This window comes from Cyrtonyx montezumae, unplaced genomic scaffold, assembly GCF_038088225.1.
Source record: "Cyrtonyx montezumae isolate F1298 unplaced genomic scaffold, pur_monq_1.0 scaffold_21, whole genome shotgun sequence".
In the NCBI taxonomy this organism is placed as follows: Eukaryota; Metazoa; Chordata; class Aves; order Galliformes; family Odontophoridae; genus Cyrtonyx; species Cyrtonyx montezumae.
The window spans coordinates 3,021,473-3,036,228 of NW_027071948.1; the positions used below are offsets into that span (position 1 = coordinate 3,021,473).

General features: G+C 49.9%; 1 protein-coding gene across 2 annotated transcripts in view; it reads right to left on the minus strand.

Moving 5' to 3' along the window:
• RERE (arginine-glutamic acid dipeptide repeats) overlaps positions 1-13,175 on the minus strand; it is a 161,411-nt gene extending 148,236 nt beyond the window's left edge. For both annotated transcript variants that reach the window (XM_065737992.1, XM_065737990.1), the window contains exon 1: positions 13,109-13,175. The gene's annotated coding sequence lies outside the window, so the exon portion shown is untranslated. The remainder of the gene's footprint in view (positions 1-13,108) is intronic.
• Between the last annotated feature and the right edge of the window lie 1,581 nt (positions 13,176-14,756).

The following is a 14,756-nucleotide window of genomic DNA, read 5'->3' on the forward strand; positions in this document are numbered from 1 at the left end:
TGCAGCCAAGGTACATCCTACTCCTTATCACAGGCTTCATCTGAGCTTACAGACTCCTGCAATTCTCCTGCTCACAGACTCAGCTAATTACAGAACACAACTGCTCGTACCATTTCCCTACCTCAACAAACTCGCTCTTCATACTCCGTGTAAGCCTAGACCAAACAAAAAACAAACATAAATGCTTGAACAGTTGTTCTATAAAAACTTTTTAGAACTGAAAAGAATTAAGAGCGCGCTGGAAGGTGAGGAGGAGAACAAAGCATCAATTTTTAATGTAGCACTAGAAGTTAAGTGTCAGAGCAGTGTTTGGGTGGCATAACATTGCAGCTGGCTCCATTTTCGTGTTCTTATGTTAAGAAAACAGATTTCCCTTTTGCATTATGTATTAAATACAGTACGTATTTTGGGATCTCAACACATCTCTCTGTTGTGCTAAACCTTAATGATTGAGAAGCTGCATTTAACATTTTACAGTCTGGAGACATATGATGCATGAAATGCAGACAGAGCTGATGCTAATTTTTGTTTTCACGTTCCCTTCTGACACATACTTCTCAAAGCTGCTCCATTTGGGAGGCAGAATGGCTGATACAATCAGCACGTCCAAGTTTAGGCATGTCTGTGCTCTCCGTGTTCGGATCAAAGTTCAGACTTCCCATCCACACCAGTTCCCTCACGGAGCAAACTGCCACCACGGCTACATTCTGCCCATCTGTATGGACAGGAAAAAAAGTTCTGGTTCTAAACAGAGCGATGCATTCAGCAGAAGTTGTGTGATGAAAGCCTGCTTCTGGAGGAGGCTTTGTTTTTTAAACGGACAGGAGTTGTGCTTTCACAGCACCAGCAGAACACCACGAATGATCACTACGCACGAGTTGTCACAGTCAGCCCACACACACCTCACTCAATACAGGACTCCTCAACGCAGACACAGCAAACAAGCCTACATTCAGCAAGCCAGGCACGTGCCTCAGCCAACAGCAACCGCCATTGTGGGATGGAGAGGAGGCCAGACAAAGCTGAGCTGAACACGTTAACACAATTCAGTGAGAACTGCCCATCATCTTACATGCCTCCAAACTTGAGATGAGGGGAACAGCGGGCTCAGCACTGCCAGCTCACACACAGGCGCTGACTGCAGCGTGATGCATTCCTACAGCATTTTGTGGTTTTAATAGATCCACTAATGACTTACCTGCCTCGTAAGAATCCATCCCATACGTCACCTTTATGTATTTGCATAAACAGAGGCTGTGAAACTGGTCAGATCCTTGTCTCCTGTGCTTGTTTTCCCCTCGTTGTAGCTCCAAGTTCCACAGCTTGCCTGGTACCCATTATTAAGAGCTAAACAGATGTGTACTCCAACTACCACCAGTGCTCGTGAGGCATGCAGGAGCTGTTCATATCACCACAGAATGGATGCCATTTACTTACACTGCTTTAGGATGAACAGGAACCCCTAACAACGAAAGGCATTCAAGCGCAGCAACACTTGCTAATGTGTTTTGATAAGAAGCACCCACCGCATTCGTTATCGCTGTATGCCACAGTTAATTCTGAACAGCTCTAAATGCATCCCATCACACCCAGCATCTGATGCAGACATGTTATCTAAGCCCAGGATTCCTTCTGCCTTCCCCACACAGCCTGACCCCAGCAGTGAGGATTTATGGGCCTGATGTAATTGAAGCAATCTTCTCCAGAATACACTCATTAGCTCTCCACACTCGTTTGTGCCTTCCACGCTTTACCTTGAGCAGAATACTTTTCTGGTCACACCATCAGGACTACCACCACAAAATAACCACGCAGAAACACCAAACACTGAACTGCTTTAGAAAAACTGAAAGAGAAAACAACTGAACATCCCTTCCCGAATGCAGCTTGGTTTGCTCAGCTACAGCAGCCTGAGAATTCAGACGCTCGCATTTAACTTGTCTGCCATCACTGGCAAATTGAACCTGAGAACAAATGCTGCGTAAGCAACAAATAATTTGACCAACATGCCAATAATCACTTTAATCTCTTCCACTTCACCACTGATGAACCTTTTATGAATGTAATCTTCTAGAAGGTAACTGGTAATACAAGATAATCCCAGTACAAGTTTAATTAAAAACACAAACTACGTATAGCTCCGTGCTTACCAGCTCTCATTCCAAAAAGGCAAGAGCAGCAATTATTAATAGCTCTGTTAATCTGGCAAACTGAAGTGCACAGAAACGAGCTGGAGAAGCGCTCAACAGACCATTTCATGCTGAAAAATTAGTTTCCACAAATTATAATTTGCCTTAGTTTAAGCATTAGAGCAGCTATTTTTAAACTGCTGAACTGAAGCATGCTTACAGAGTTACAGATGTGGGTCTTTCACAGAAAATCCAGCACAAGATTGCTCATTGTAGCAGGCCACCACAGAATGCAAGGGGAGGAAGGAGGAAAGCAATTTTCCTTCCCAAGTAACACAGGATCTGAGCTGTCAGACGCAAGTCAACACAGATTTCATTCAAGTTTGGAATGCCAAGAGCCTTATTTGACCAGACACAAAATACATCTGCTATTTTTAAAGATACCTCACGCCATCATTTAACCAGAGCCTGCAATTCAAGGGGAGCTTTCACATTAAAAAGCTCATCTGAAGACAGGCCCATGCACATTCAGGCATCAGCTCTCCATACACCAACGCTGTGCTCCCAAGCTCCCCCAGCAATTGCCCCACGGTTCTGCCCTGTTCTTCCAAACCCAGGCAGAAGCATTTCAAGCTGTGTGAACGCCTTCAGAAAGCTTTTCCCCCACTGATCACACGAGGTGCCAGCCACCAAGCCTGCTCCTCATAGAGAAGCAGCCCCTCTCCAAACCCCAAACCTGAATCGACTGTCCAACTCTGAGCTTTATAGTCACAACAGAAAGTTTTAACAACAGAAATCCTCTTGAAAAGCACAAATAACCCCAATGAACAAACCCAATGCACACTGAACGACGGCACCTGTAGGTGAGCTGTGACATTCCTCCCGTTGAGGAGCACACTGCCCAAACCAGTACATTTCTCACATCAGCTCCTTTTGGATTATGCCACGAGCAAAGGCCCTGCGTGGACTCTTTTCACACCATGAAAACAGCAAGAAAACATATGCTGGAGGGGAAAAACAGCACGTGGACAAGCTAGCCAAATTAAACCTGGTGATCTAATGCACATTTCTTTAAGCTGTGACATTTCACTGAGAATTAAATGCATTGTAAATTTTTTTCCCTCCTACAAGAGAGCATCAGGTTTCAGACAGCCAAGTTAGCAAAACAGAAACGTGGGCAGCAGCACTGTCAAAAAAAAAAATACAAGACTGTGACAGGCTTTGCCTTTCCAGGAATAGAGGCAACAAATGATAACAGCCAAGTGCAACTGATGGCAACACAGCTGCTGGAGGGGCTGAGCAGAGCTGCAGTCATGGAGCTCTTCAGGTGCTCCTCTTGAAGGACGGGATGCATCTCATTACCCAGTGCTGCCTGCTAATGTCAGGTATTTTGCACGCCCTTATCTCTAAGCAGTTCCTCACTAATGTGAGAACCTCCAGCACAAGCTTCTGCAGTGCGCACTCCCCAGAGATGCAGAGGTTTGTTCTGATATCAGTTTAAAGGAAAATAAAAATACAGTTGTACTGTGCGGCAGAGACAGCACTTAACAGCCCACCCTGACAGCCAATTTATCTACAGTCCAAATTCATAAGTAATCAAATCACCAGAGCAAGCCTATCAGCCACACACCACGCTCTGCAAGTTCCCTCTGACAAACCTGCCAGCAGCTACAGCCCTTCCCAACAGAGGTGTGCTGCCACAGCTGTGGGAATCTCTGCTATGGATGGCTTCCCCCAGGTCTGCAAGGAGGAATGGACGACCTGAGAACCAGCAGCACCAGGGAACTAAGCAGCAGCTGCCACATGGGGACGTGTATGCGATGTCTTCCCACACCGATCCCTTACTCACTAAATCTACAATACCTTCTGTAAACTAAAACCCAAATGCTGAAGGAAAGGAAGCGGGCCCTCCCCCAAGGCCTCAAGTCACTGTTCCTGAATGATGTTTGCATACCTCAGCTTTTCATCCCGCTTTTCCCACTGGCATGGTTTGTTGACCACCTGTCCTTTTTCCGCATCATCATCACAGAATAAAGCAGGCAGTGTACAGAACATGCACGGGACCAGGGGAGGACCGGGTCTGACGGGTGTCACAGAGCACACCAAGAACACCCCACCACACATTCACAGTAAATTCTGATGCTCCTGAGGAAACCTTTCCATTCAAGCTCTTAGCAGAAGGTCTGGCACCAATGCCTCCTGCTGCCAGAGCTCCATCTCCAGAGATGAAAAAGAGCAGACTGAGTCCAAAAGGAAAGGGCTCCTTCCTGATAACGCTATGGCATCGAGAGTTAGCTGAGAGCATCCTGTTGTCAGCAGTGGCACAGGCTCACTGCAGCCACAGCCTCCTCTCCTGAGCACAGCCCGGAGAGAAATGCTACCCAAGCTCGGGAACACGTCCAGCCACACAGAGAACAGTCCTGGCTGGACTTCAAACAGAAAGCCTGAGATCACAGAAGGATCAATCGGTTTTCTGCACCGCAAGTATTAATCTCTTCTGCTTAACTTTCCCCTCTGAAGCCCTTCCTTCCTCTTTCCCCAGCAATAAAAGGAGCTGGAGTGTTTCAGCCTTTGCACCCACCCACTGAACCACGTACTGATTTGTAAGAGCTACATTTAAATGAGGTTCAGCTTACTTTCCTACAAAACCACTTTCTGAAGAAACATTTTCAACAAAGGCAAACACATGCATGGGAAACAACCTTTCCTGCGCTTACTGATGGGTGACATCACCTCTTCCCATCTTGAAAAGCTCATTCAACATTTATGTCTTCACCTTTGTATGCCCAAAAGCAAAACCCCAATTTCATTCTCCATAAGGAGGTGGAGAGAACATTACTCAGAATGCATCTCCAGTATTGATTCCGAGAGCTCTCTGAACGAGCAAGCAGTCAATTAGTAACAAGAGGGAGACTAAGTACAGGAGCTCTCCATTAGCAATACCTAAGAGACAGCCCGTTATTACAAAGCCTAACCGTGCATATTTTCTGCTGAAAACCCAAACAAGTAAACCATGGAGCATCGCCTCTGAAACCGAGAAGTACCAAACAGGCATCAAAGAGGCCTCTCCCCACACTTCATTATTATTTACAGCTTGCCAGTCCTTTATATAAAACTGAATATCACCCCACAGACACAGCTGAAGGTTTGCCCAGCACCGGTTTTCTGGGTTCTGAGGCGCCAAGCCATGCCTCTTCATCCTGCTCATCACCTCCACAGCCAACACACACTGCTCACCTACCCTGCAAGCAGAAAAATACAACGGCCAAAAGAGATTCAGCTCACGCTCACGCAGCACGTCGCTCCAAGAGCCAGAAGCACAGCCCAAACAGTGCAGCACCAGCATCTAAACTCTTCTGAAGGACCAACACACAAGCCCTCCAGCCCCTCTTGTCTGCTTACAGCATGACCATTTACCATCTTCAGGAATTGAATACGTGACCTAATTAAAATATCTGTGGGATTTAATACAGGAAACATGTTTAATTTCCAACAGGATGTTACAAACAAGAGGCCTCATTCATTAAAAATCCTCCCAGCCCTTCTTTCTGAGGATATCCAACATGTGCATTACGGCATCGGAAAAATCCCAGCACGGAAAAATGTGAATGTAATTTATCAGGACTCAGAAGGCTTCACTACACGTACACACAAGTAATTACCTTCCACACCATACTTACTGAACTTGTACTTTGGGACAGAAAGCTACGGAAGTAGTTATTTGATGAATAATTAGTTCAGGAAAGAGTACAGGGCTCTCATGAATTGAAGCATGCACGGAGAGAAGTGACATCCAACGAGGACACAAGCAGGGCCACTTCCATTTGTTTCATAGATCACACAGTGAGACAATAAAACTGAACAATAAAAGGCCACGTCAATTCAACACCAAGAGAAGCAGGAAATCATCGTCAGATGACTTTTTCCCTCCACAAAAACAAGCAGATACGCTGCTAACAGCAGTGTGCAATGAAGTCAGGCAGGGAAGGTGGCTGTGACAGTGCCCTGTGCCCTCAGAAAAGCAATAGCTGCAAACACACTAAGTGCCAAAATGCAGCAGCAGGTGGGAGCCCAGCATCCACGGGGAGGAAACGGGCAGAAATAAAAAAGAAAGAACGCGAGCAGGGATGATAAATATCACAAACCACATTGATTACTACTGGCTGCCATAGGATGTGAGACAGACAGCAAGGTCACTGAAATTCTAGCATCTCCCTATGACTGGTACAAGTAAAACAACGTCTGTTTACAATCACTGCACCACCACCTTGCTGCTGCCTGCATTCCTGCATCACCTGAAAGCTTTGATGGAAACGGCCAAGCAGCAGCCACAAGTGCTCCAGCAGGTCAGAAGAGAAGCTGGATCCTGCCTAGCCCTTCTTTCAAGAGCATATGGTAACAGTTGTCTCAGCCCTCCACTAATCCAAATATTATTCAGACCATCATCCAGAACCACGCATCACAAAATCCCCCCAATTCCAAGAGACTGCATATAAACAGAGCAGCCCTAAATCCATTTTCTCTTTCCTCAGACACCAGGCTGTTTTATTTCCCTCTGGGGCTTAGGAGAACTACTTGCATTACCATACTCCAACCCACATTTCTTCAAAACACTCACCCTCGTTGGGTTATCCACATTTCACCCTTTTCTCTCAACTCCTTTGATTTAAAGCTTAACCTCTGGAACAATCTCCCACTCCATGCTGGCCAGCCAACACTAGAGCAGCCATAAACCATTTCTCCACTGTCATCAGCTGGAAGCCCTCCGTGGCTCCCGCCCAGAGTTTAGCTGAATCAAGCAGGGAATATCTAGTTTACCATGGAAACTGCTCTGGAGAATAAGGGGGAGATTTCCTTCATTAACCACGGATAGAGGGGGCAGATCACAGCAAGTTTAAGAGCCAGAACACCACAAACCAGCTTGTGTGTTTTAAAAATAAAAGCCATCAGAAATTAAGCATCCAGCTCCAAACTGCCCTAAGGTGAGCCATGCTATCCCTGCTGGCTCCTACCAGCCGGGCTTTTGACTCTCAGATCTCCAAATGCTCTGGGAGCTCTAGGTTCATGCAGTGGCCAAACCTCACACCTGAAGGGTTCACGTCGCAGGGCGAGCAGCGTAATTCAGCGGTCAGAGGCAGGTCTATTAAGTTCCATCAAGTGAAAATGAATGACCTTGAGGACGTAAATTAGATTGCTGCATCTCACTCCCGGTTTGTAAAAATGAGGATTAAGCGTTTAAGTCTCCTGCACCGACCTCATTAGAAGATCTCTAATGGAGGCACTGCATTCATTTTATGCAAGATGTGCCATCTTGGCACAGAGAGATCGTGTAACACAAGAGCTGGGAGCTCCACTATCACTGTGCGTTTGGATCACCTTAAAAGCCTCTGGTTTATCCCCACTCCTAAATGTGCTAAGTCACCTGTACGCTTTTTTGAAGGCCTGTAATTCTTAAAAATATTTAATAACATCAAGTACAAAGTTTTGGATACCCCAACACTCCATAATAGTTAATTAATAACTAAACTTGCCTTCTCTCTTCTAACCAGGGAATTAATTGCTTGCCTGCAACGCAGGACAACCCCAGAAACACAAGGAATATTCACTACTCAGAAACAGAAACCACCACACATGGTTTAATTGCCCATTCCACCACACCATCACTCTGCATTACACAGCAATGCAGCCACGCAACACCAGCAGTACTCGGGTGCAAAACAGCTCAGCCTCGAGACAGAGCAGCTTCAGAAGCAGCGCAGAACAGACCCACACCGGGCACAACTCTGCTCCAGTGCCTTCAGCTGCAGCTCCACCACCACCACTTCAATGCTGACAACACCTTTCACCTCACCCACATACATGCTTGTCACTTAACGAACGTGAAACTTCTCTTTGCTACAGCATCCACTGCCCAAAGCCCAGGCAGCTTTGGTTAAGGCAGCACCCAAGCCAGTTTGTCAATTCACATAAGGCCCAGGAAGCCACAGCACACACTGACTGGAAATACAGATGCTGAGATGAGGTCCCAGGGGTCCCAGGCACTCTGTGCTGAGCACCCAGAACCACTTACCAGAGGGAAGGAAGCAGGCTGCATGAACTCGCTGTCCCTCTGAGATACATGGCACCTCTCATAAGCTGTAGAGCTCCCAGCACTCATGAAGCTGCACTAACTCACTAATGGCCCTCATCACATTTGAGGCACAAATACGTACAGGTTAAGTGCACAATTTATGTGAGCAGCAGACCCCCAGGTAGATTTCCTGCCTCCATTCCCCTGCACGCAGACACAGGGCCAGAGCTCCACATACAGAAATCTGACTGCAGGATCCAGAGCTTACTACGTAATAACTGCTTAAGAATTTAATATACATGGCTCACAAGGAATCTGAGATCAAATAAGATCCACTGACTCTAAATTTCAGTCCCTTCAGATCAATTAGCCTTACTACAGGCAAGTCACTTGTTGCAGACTTAGTGGGTTTTTATTCCAAGAGCCACACCAGAGGAAAGCATTCGTGAGCATGAGATGACAGAACTTCTTTTCTCCTCCTTTAACCCTGTTTCTCGCAGGGAAAACAAAACAAGAAGTCCCCGATCCCCTCACTTCCTTCCCCCTCCCCACACCAGGAACTTCTGGTGCACAATGAATTCCAACCAAGCCGACCACGACAGTCATCTCAGCAATAACCGACATTCCTGGAAGTTTTGTGCAGACCAGCAAATGGATGGGAAAAAAACCACCTCATTACATCCCCACTGAGGCATGGCCAGACAGAACCCGGCATTCACGCTGGCTGGGCAGCCAGCAAGGCAGCACATCCCTGCCTGCTCAGTGCTACAAGGGCAGGGGAAGGAAGAAGGAACCAGATGCAGGGGGCAAGCATCAGGACTTGCCAGCTCTGCCACTCACAGAGAATTACTGGAACATCAGCTTCATTAGCACCACAGGTCTTGAAAATAAACGTGCCCTCCAAGCCTTACTGCATGCACCACAACACACCACCTCACGCTCTCTAGTGTGAACTAGAAATCTGGCTGCACAGTTAAACAGGCCTGACCTGTCAGTACCAGGGTTAAACGTAACACCACAGTAACATCTTTTAAATATGCTCAAGCAAAACAGATTAAAAAGAAGCTCAAAATGAACCAGCCATCTCTTTCTGCCATTTGCCCTGCGTTTTACACAGCTAAATGCCTCTCTCATTCCAGTTCTGTAAGAACAAAAGGCAGACAGAGCATTCCAACCATTACCTGGTTTGCAGTGACTCAATTACAAGTTTACCTGGAGTCCAACAGAGGTTCGCACTGCCTAAGCTGACCTGCACCTCCCAGGTCGCCCTTTTAACAGAATCAAGGTGCTAAGCACAAACACAGTCCTTAATGCACGCGTCCAGAGCAGCACCAGCTCCCACACAGTGCATTTCACATGCAAGAAAAGCCACCATCAGCCCCACTGGCACAAAGGGAAAGCTGCTGCTTGCACCCATGCCACTGTCTCCTCTCACTCGGTCACCACACCATTCCAGATGCTCAGTGAACTAAGATACAGGCATTCAGAAAAAAAACAACTACTGAGACAGGGAACAGGCAGCTAATATTTCGACCTGTTTGTTTTTCCAGTCACTAACAGCAATGCTTTGCCTCAGAACAATTGTAAACCAAAAGGAGCCGGCGTAGCATTCATATCTTGTTTGCTCCTTTGTTCGTACATCAGCCTCTCTGAAAAGAGCAGTTGGACACAGCCACCAAAATTACAAAAGCCTGTATACAATGCTGCTGGAAATCTGGTGTAAGGAGCACAAACCGTGCCCGGGTCCCCGTGCCCAGCAGCTCCATCAGCCCAAGGCACACCAGGACGTCCTGCACAGCACCGTGCTGGCCCCAACCCCACCCAACCACAGCCGGACAGCCCATGCACCCCCTTCATCCCTCTTAGAGCTGAGCCACTTCACGTTCATGGATAACAAGGTTCCTTTCGAGAAGCTGTCAGAAAACACACACGCACTGAGCAAAGTTTGAGAATGTTTTTTCTTTGTAACAGCTTTTACAACTCCGGTCTCCTCTTCACAACGCAGAGCTGCTCACTCACCCTGCTTCAGGATAACATTAATGCGATGTTTTCTACTCAGCATTATTTCCTTATAATCTTGAAATTAGCTACAAATCAAGCCCTGTGCTCCTGAGCCAGCACCGCAGAGCTCAGTGTGCTTCTGGAGCTTACGGTGTCCTTAAATATGGCAGGTAATGAAATCAAAGCCACCCTCAGGCAATCTTAATGTACCAACAGCTCTGCTGAGAAGATAACACAGGTTCTGCTGTGCTATTACACAGCCACTAACACATACTTGCAAAATTCTATATGCTCATAGCACATTTTTTCCTCCCACTCCCAAAAGTGAAATAACTTCTTTAATGGGCAGAACAACGGCCCAGTATGGATGGAACAGAGAGATGCATTCTGTAGCTATGATAGTACATTTAAAAATAGGATGTTATTTTAAATACCAACTAAGCAGCAACATCAAAATAGAGTTTTTCTTACCTAAGCTGTAACTAACGTTAAGAATTACGCACACAATCTCTGCTCACAACTGTGAATGTTGTCAATTATTAGCCAGCCTGCTCTCCACAAGACAGACTCCTGCAGCACACCGAAAACCCAAGGTACAACAAACTCCTGGATGCAAGGAAATAACCATTAGTTAACCCAGAACAGAACTGCTACTGAAGGCAGCTCTGTTTCTCCCAGCTCCATTTACTTTTTCTGCTGGAGAACTGGACACCATTTAGCACAGGGACATCAGGGCCCTGCTCGGATGGAGCTCTCCCTCTCTCCTGGTCACTCAACAGCACAAATCTGGACTCAAAGCCACAGACACAGGCTCTGCACTGTGCCTCCCTGTGCGCTCAAATCACAGCATTTGTGCTGACAATGACCTACAGTGTTAAAAATATTGCTAGCCACTACACAGCTATGGAAGTGGTAGAACAGTAGGGAAAAAAAAAAACAACATCAAGCCATGGGCAATCCCCTGTTTTATCCCAGTGAGGACACTGAGGAAGAAAGCCACCAAGCTGACCGTAGCCAGGGCAGAGCTGCAAACAACTTGGAAGGCTCCCGGTGCTCCGCTCAGCTCTCAACACTGCTGCCTCCTCTCCACACTTCTTCCAGAGGACCCAACACCTCAGCACCTATTCCTCAGCACTCACTCCTTCCCTCTTTGCACACCCACAAGGTTCCTACTGTCCCACAGGTGCCCTGAACAGCCCCACACTGCCCACACCCGACCCAGGGCAGCCCCAGCCCTCCCCTTCACAGCCTTAGCACACACTGCAATTGTTGTTTCTACAGATGCCAACATAAAAACAAGAAGCATTAAGCAATCAAGAAAGGAAACTGTCTACACTGAAACCACCTTCTGGCCTCTGTGCACTTCCTTTAACTTCCATCATCCCGATGTGTTTATGTGCTTTCCCCTGGCAGCCGTTCCCCCACGGTTTTCATCGCGGGGCTCTCTCTGGGTGTGGGGGACGTGGCAGAGCACGAGAGAGAGCTGAGAGGGGCTGGAAGGAGAGCACTATGAGCCTCACCTCGTGTGCTCCCTCTCTTCACGCTGGCTCCCAGTACCAGGCCGGGAGGAGGGAAAGCACACAGAACGTTTTGGCATCCTCCAGCTTCTCGTCAGCTATTTCGGCTTTTCACAAGGTTACTGAAAGGCCATTCTGGAGGAGGAAAGAGGTAGGAAATGCTCCCTGTTCTCTGTCCCTGCTCAAAGGAGAGGAGCTCTGTCTGTGTGAGCACAGTCCCAAACACAGCAGTGCACCGCACAGAACAATGAGCTCCAGCCTGGGCATTGTGTGCATCCACCTCCCTCCTCCCCTCCAGCACTCAGCAACCGACAACACAAGCCCTGAGATCGCCCCCATCTCCACCAGCTCCGTCCATAATCCTCCAGGACGGACTCGGGGAGGGAGGCCAAGGGAAGATGTATTTACCAGAAGTGCTTTTATTATTATAGAAACACTGCCACCCCTCTCAGCCACCACGGATTTCTCAATCCTAAGGGAGCAGCGCACACAAAACCAATGTTTGCCTAGTAATGCTAGAACTACAGAAAGCATTACACATCGCCCATCCATCCGAGCGTTTGACACGAGCCTTTTAACAACGCGTATTTCTTTTGACACAGCGTTTGCTTTTATCCGGGTAAAACCTGCGTTTAAGCAAGGGCACACTACGCGAATGATGTCACCCGGCTTCGCCGTGGGTAACGCCGGACCGGCGGACGGGGCTGCCCGCCCCATCAGCGCACACAGCACCGACCTCAGCCGGGGCAGAGATGGGGAGCACCGCGGTCGGCCCGAGCCCCCTCCTCCGGGAACGGCACCGTTTCCACGGCAAACTCCGCGTGCCGAGCCCGTAACCCGGCACGAACAGCACCCGGCGTGCGAACCCGAACCCGAACCCGAACCCGGGGGGGGGGGGGGGGAAGGCGCCCAACAATGAACCACATTGTTTTCCTCCGGCGGTCGCTTCCAGCAGCGAAACCCCCACCGCCGCCCGCTACTTCTCATCCCCGGCGGCTCCAACCGCGCTTCGGAAAAACAACGGGAAAACGAGGGCCGAGAAGGAGCGTCCCCCCGCTCCCCCCCCTCACCCCGAGCTGTGCCCGCTCGCTCCGCGTCCCCGCGGCGGTCCGTGCCAGCACCGAGCGCCTTCCTTTGTGTCCCCGCGCCAGGAGAGCTCCCCTCCTCCCCTTCGCTCCGCCGGGCAACTCCGGCCTCACCCGGGGAGCCCTCCCTCCGCTCGTTACGGAGCGAAGGAACAAAAAACGGAAGACCAAAAAAAAAAATTTTTTTGAAATTAAAAAAATATATAGATGCCTATAGAAAATAAAAAATAAAAATAAAACAATACAAAAGCAGGAGGCAGCCCGCGCTCCCCCCCCCCCACACCAGCCTCCCCGCGCCCACCTTACCTCGGCGGGGCTACACCATCCGCGGCGGCTCCGTGTCGCTGCCGGGACAAAGCGGCGGCGGGGGGGGAGGAGGAGGAGAAGGAGGAGGAGGAGAGGGCGGCGGGGAGCGGATCCCCTCCGGCTGTGGGGCGGCGGTCGGTGGGGGTCCCCGCGCGGTGCCTCAGCGGCGGCAGCCCAGGGGCATCGTCACGGGGAGAGCGGGAGCGGGGCGGGGGCCGTGCGGCGGGCACACAGCCGAGCGCTGCCTCCGCCTCTGCCTTCCTTCGCTCACACACGCACGCACGCAGCGAGCGGGCACCCCAGCAACGCAGCCAGGCCGGAGCCGCCTGCCAGTATCCCGCGTTGCTATTGGTGGAGAGGCGGCAGCACGTGACCCGGCAGGGGGACGGGACCAATCGCGGGAGTGGATGGAAGTGATTTAAAAGAATAGGGGGAAGGCGGCGCGGGGGGGCGGCGGGCCGGGCACGGGGCTGCCGGGCCGCACAAAGCCGCTCTGTCCCCGCCCGGCCCCGGGGCTGCGGGCGGAGCCTCGCCTCGGCCCCGCGTTAAACGCTACCGAGGGAGCCGGGGTTAGGCCACCCCGGGGCGCGGCTGAGCGCGGGGTTCGGTAACGCGGCGGAGCGCTCCGCCCGACTGCGGCCGCGGGGCATAGCGGTGCGCTCCGGCCCCAACGCGCTCAGCTCCGGGGTCGTCCTTCCGATGGATGCGCGAGCGAACGCGTTTACGGTCGCGTTCAGGAGAACGTGGTTCCGCCACGCGCCTTTGTGTGCGGCCCGCCCGGCCTCGTGGGCTCCCGCGGGGCCGGGCCCACGTGGCACGCGCTGCTGTGCTCCTCGTGGCACCGTGCGAGGGAGATGTCAGGGCAGCGCAATTCCCAATTAACTGCGCGGCAATTAGTAACGCACGCGGTCACTCGGGAGGCTTTGGGGCTCTGAGCTGTCGCGCTGTCACAAAAGACAGGTACCCGTCCATCTCGTTGTTTAACCTTAGCTTTCATCTGCGGAACGAGGGCCGGCGAAAGAAATCACGTGGCCGCAAAGGAAGTCACGGATTCTTCCCGGGGAGCCGAGAAATTTCATGTGGAATTACATCTCCTTTTCGACAAAGTGCTCGGATCTGTCAGGACGGATTTTGCCCTCAATTACACTCGTGTAACCCCAACTGTTTGCTGTCTCTGTAAACTGCCTTCGTGGCTGATCCCAGCGGTATCACAGGAGATCCGTTGGAGGCTGTTTGTGTTATTGCCTTTAGCAGAGGGAAGCAGAAACTCTTCTCACTGAAGAGAAAAGCACACACAAGAAGATCTGAGGTCTGCTCAACAGAGGAATTCAGCTCCTCACCGCGGGCAAACGGGACGGATCTATCCCTGGTGTAACTTCAGGGACGTTGCCACCAGAGGTTGAGACACGGAGTTGATTGTGTTCTAATAACTAATTTAGATAAGCGTCTAAAAATGCACATCAGTTAAATGTCTGACACAGCCATTTTGGAGGCTGCGCTTTGGCTGTCCGTGATAGAGGCTGATTCCATCTCTCCTATTTTCTCTGCTAATTACAATTTCACGTTCCTCGGTCTCTGGATGTATGCCTTAAGAGCTGTACAAATTGCCACAACGGCGGGCTCGCCTTCAGCTCTCTGCAGTCACCAT